This window comes from Durio zibethinus, unplaced genomic scaffold, assembly GCF_047325235.1.
Source record: "Durio zibethinus cultivar Kanyao isolate XHJ-2024 unplaced genomic scaffold, ASM4732523v1 HiC_scaffold_400, whole genome shotgun sequence".
Lineage (NCBI taxonomy): Eukaryota > Viridiplantae > Streptophyta > Magnoliopsida > Malvales > Malvaceae > Durio > Durio zibethinus.
The window spans coordinates 217,501-222,500 of record NW_028323023.1 but is presented as its reverse complement, the minus strand read 5'-3'; positions in this window follow the sequence as shown (position 1 = coordinate 222,500).

Here is a 5,000-nt window from a genome sequence, read left to right as displayed (position 1 = left end):
GGCAACCTTCCGCACCATGGCCCAGCGTGTGCCGATGGTGGTCGAGGCAACCGCCCGCACCAGGGCCCGGCGTGTGCCGATGGTGCTCGAGGCAACCGCCCGCACCAAGGGCCGGCTTGTGCCGATGGTGTTCGAGGCAACCGCCCGCACCAGGGCCCCGCGTGTGCCGATGGTGGTCGAGGCAACCGCCAGCACCAGGGCCCAGCGTGTGCCGATGGTGGTCGAGGCAACCGCCCGCACCAAGGCCGAGCGTGTGCCGATGGTGGTCGAGGCAAGCGCCCGCACCAGGGCCCAGCGTGTGCCGATGGTGGTCGAGGCAAGCGCCCTCACCAAGGCCGAGCGTGTGCCGATGGTGGTCGAGGCAACCGCCCGCACCAGGGCCCAGCGTGTGCCGATGGTGGTCGAGGCAAGCGCCCTCACCAAGGCCGAGCGTGTGCCGATGGTGGTCGAGGCAACCGCCCGCACCAGGGCCCAGCGTGTGCCGATGGTGGTCGAGGCAAGCGCCCGCACCAGGGCCCAGCGTGTGCCGATGGTGGTCGAGGCAAGCGCCCTCACCAAGGCCGAGCGTGTGCCGATGGTGGTCGAGGCAACCGGCCGCACCAAGGGCCGGCGTGTGCCGATGGTGTTCGAGGCAACCGCCCGCACCAGGGCCCAGCGTGTGCCGATGGTGGTCGAGCCAGGAGCCCGCACCAAGGGCCGGCTTGTGCCGATGGTGTTCGGGGCAACCGCCCGCACCAGGGCCCTGCGTGTGCCGATGGTGCTGGGGGCAACCGCCCGCACCAGGGCCCAGCGTGTGCCGATGGTGCTGGGGGCAAGCGCCCGCACCAGGGCCCAGCGTGTGCCGATGGTGCTGGGGGTAACCGCCCGGACCAGGGCCCAACGTGTGCCGATGGTGGTCGAGGGAACTGCCCGCACCAGGGCCCAGCGTGTGCCGATGGTGCTGGGGGCAAGCGCCCGCCCCAGGGCCCAGGGTCTGCCGATGGTGCTCGAGGCAACCGCCCGCACCAAGGCTCAGCATGTGCCGATTGTGATCGAGGCAACAACCCACACCAGGGCCCAGCTTGTGCCGATGGCGGTCGAGGCAAGTGCCCGTACCGAAGGGCAGCCTATGCCGATGATGGTCGATGCATGTGCCATCACCATGCGTCATCATGTGCCATTGATGGTCGAGGCCTTGGCCGAAGTTCGATTTTGAGCCACGGTGCCCATGCTTGGCTCCAGCATGTGCTGGTGCCGCATTTTTTTCACTCGGGACAGCATCGCCGGAGCATCGCCGGAGCATCGCCGGAGTACCGCCGGAGAACCTGACCGGCGGCATTGGGGTTCCGGCGATTGGGAGGGGGGCCGGGGGGGTGTGCGCACATGATGTGCGATGGGTGCTGGTACTTGGCCTTGTGTTGGCCCCCTATCCCTCATCAAACCTCTGAGAATTCACACCCCCTTAAAGAGCATTTGAGATTTTACAGGTTTGCTACCAGTAGCCGTTAAAGTGTCTGAAATGGGGACACTTTTTTCAAACGGTCACAAAATCTTCTCTACTTCGAGTTTTTAGCTGAATTTTTTTGTGCATGCCAACAAAAATAGAAGGATCATGCCTACAAAATTTGGGGCCAAAAATCCTTATAAAAAAATTTTAAAAAATCCCGAACCGCAAAAAGTTTCGAAAATCATGAAAAATAGAAAACGAGTCATCTTCCAACGAAACTTCACGTGAAGGCTTAGGGGACCATTGTATGAATTTACAAGCCATAAAAATGGCATTGGCACGGCAGAAATCTGAAGATGTGCCTAAACCCACCAGGGCCCAGCGTGTGCCGATGGTGCTCGAGGCAAGCGCCCGCACCAGGGCCCAGCGTGTGCCGACGGTGGTCGAGGCAACCGCCCGCACCAGGGCCGATAGTTTGCCGATGGTGCTCGAGGCAACCTGTCGCACCAGGGCCCAGCGAGTGCCGATGGTGATCGAGGCAACCTGCCGCACCAGGGCCCAGCGTGTGCCGATGCTGGTCGAGGCAAGCGCCCGCACCAGCGCCCAGCGTGTGCCGATGGTGCTCGAGGCAACCGACCGCACCAGGGCCCAGCGTGTGCCGATGGTGCTCGAGGCAACCTGCCGCACCAGGGCCCAGCGTGTGCCGATGGCGCTCGAGGCAAGCTCCCGCACCAGGGCCCAGCGTGTGCCGATGGTGCTCGAGGCAACCTGCCGCACCAGGGCCCAGCGTGTGCCGATGGTGCTCGAGGCAACCTGCCGCACCAGGGCCCAGCGTGTGCGGATGGTGCTCGAGGCAAGCGCCCGCACCAGGGCCCAGCGTGTGCCGATGGTGGTCGAGGCAACCGCCCGCACCAGGGCCCAGCGTGTGCCGATGGTGGTCGAGGCAACCGCCCGCACCAGGGCCCAGCGTGTGCCGATGGTGGTCGAGGCAACCTGCCGCACCAGGGCCCAGCGTGTGCCGATGGTGGTCGAGGCAACCTGCCGCACCAGGGCCCAGCGTGTGCCGATGGTGCTCGAGGCAACCGACCGCACCAGGGCCGAGCTTGTGCCGAAGGTGGTCGAGGCAAGCGCCCGCACCAGGGCCCAGCGTGTGCCGATGGTGGTCGAGGCTGCCGATGATGGTCGAGGCAACCTGCCGCACCAGGGCCCAGCGTGTGCCGATGGTGCTCGAGGCAACCGACCGCACCAGGGCCGAGCGTGTGCCGATGGTGCTCGAGGCAAGCGCCCGCACCAGGGCCCAGCGTGTGCCGATGGTGGTCGAGGCAACCTGCCGCACCAGGGCCCAGCGTGTGCCGATGGTGGTCGAGGCAAGCGCCCGCACCAGGGCCCAGCGTGTGCCGATGGTGGTCGAGGCAAGCGCCCGCACCAGGGCCCAGCGTGTGCCGATGGTGGTCGAGGCAACCTGCCGCACCAGGGCCCAGCATGTGCCGATGGTGGTCGAGGCAAGCGCCCGCACCAGGGCGGAGCGTGTGCCGATGGTGGTCGAGGCAACCGCCCGCACCAGGGCCCAGCGTGTGCCGATGGTGGTCGAGGCAACCTGCCGCACCAGGGCCCAGCGTGTGCCGATGGTGCTCGAGGCAACCGACCGCACCAGGGCGGAGCGTGTGCCGATGGTGGTCGAGGCAACCGCCCGCACCAGGGCCCAGCGTGTGCCGATGGTGGTCGAGGCAACCTGCCGCACCAGGGCCCAGCGTGTGCCGATGGTGGTCGAGGCAACCGACCGCACCAGGGCCGAGCGTGTGCCGATGGTGCTCGAGGCAAGCTGCCGCACCTGGGCCCAGCGTGTGCCGATGGTGGTCGAGGCAACCGCCCGCACCAGGGCCCAGCGTGTGCCGATGGTGATCGAGGCAACCGACCGCACCAGGGCCCAGCGTGTGCCGATGGTGCTCGAGGCAACCTGCCACACCAGGGCCCAGCGTGTGCCGATGGTGGTCGAGGCAAGCGCCCGCACCAGGGCCCAGCGTGTGCCGATGGTGGTCGAGGCAACCGACCGCACCAGGGCCCAGCGTGTGCCGATGGTGCTCGAGGCAACCTGCCGCACCAGGGCCCAGCGTGTGCCGATGGTGGTCGAGGCAAGCGCCCGCACCAGGGCCCAGCGTGTGCCGATGGTGCTCGAGGCAAGCGCCCGCACCAGGGCCCAGCGTGTGCCGATGGTGCTCGAGGCAACCGACCGCACCAGGGCCGAGCGTGTGCCGATGGTGGTCGAGGCAAGCGCCCGCACCAGGGCCCAGCGTGTGCCGATGGTGATCGAGGCAAGCGCCCGCACCAGGGCCGAGCGTGTGCCGATGGTGGTCGAGGCAAGCGCCCGCACCAGTGCCCAGCGTGTGCCGATGGTGGTCGAGGCAAGCGCCCGCACCAGGGCCCAGGTGTGCCGATGGTGGTCGAGGCAAGCGCCCGCACCAGTGCCCAGCGTGTGCCGATGGTGGTCGAGGCAAGCGCTCGCACCAGGGCCCAGCTTTTGCCGATGGTGATCGAGGCAACCGGCCGCTCCAGGGCCCAGCGTGTGCCGATGGTTATCGGGGCAACCGGCCGCACCAGGGCCCAGGGTCTGCCGATGGTGCTCGAGGCAACCGCCCGCACCAAGGCTCAGCATGTGCCGCTGGTGATCGAGGCAACAACCCACACCAGGGCCCAGCTTGTGCCGATGGCGGTCGAGGCAAGTGCCCGTACCGAAGGGCAGCCTATGCCGATGATGGTCGATGCATGTGCCATCACCATGCGTCATCATGTGCCATTGATGGTCGAGGCCTTGGCCGAAGTTCGATTTTGAGCCACGGTGCCCATGCTTGGCTCCAGCATGTGCTGGTGCCGCTTTTTTTCACTCGGGACAGCATCGCCGGAGCATCGCCGGAGTACCGCCGGAGAACCTGACCGGCGGCATTGGGGTTCCGGCGATTGGGAGGGGGGCCGGGGGGGGTGTGCGCACATGACGTGCGATGGGTGCTGGTACTTGGCCCTTGTGTTGGCCCCCTATCCCTCATCAAACCTCTGAGAACTCACACCCCCTTAAAGAGCGTTTGAGATTTTACAGGTTTGCTGCCAGTAGCCGTTAAAGTGTCTGAAACGGGGACACTTTTTTCAAACGGTCACGAAATCTTCTCCGGTTCGAGTTTTTAGCTGAATTTTTTTGTGCATGCCAACAAAAATAGAAGGATCACGTCCACAAAATTTGGGGCCAAAACTCCTTCTAAAAAAATTCTAAAAAATCACGAACCGCAAAAAGTTTCGAAAATCGTGAAAAATAGAAAACGAGTCATCTTGCAACGAAACTTCACGTGAAGGCTTAGGGGACCATTGTATGAATTTACAAGCCATAAAAATGGCATTGGCACGGCAGAAATTTGAAGATGTGCCTAAACCCACCTAGCACCCGATCGATCCCCGGCTTACGCATCCTGCCTCTCCGGCCGGCTGAGCGCCCGCACGCTCGTTCCGTGGGTTGACTTAGGCATACGGAGCTCATTCCATGTCTAAGCCCCAGTCGGACCGAGGGTCGCGGCAGCTGGACCGGCAG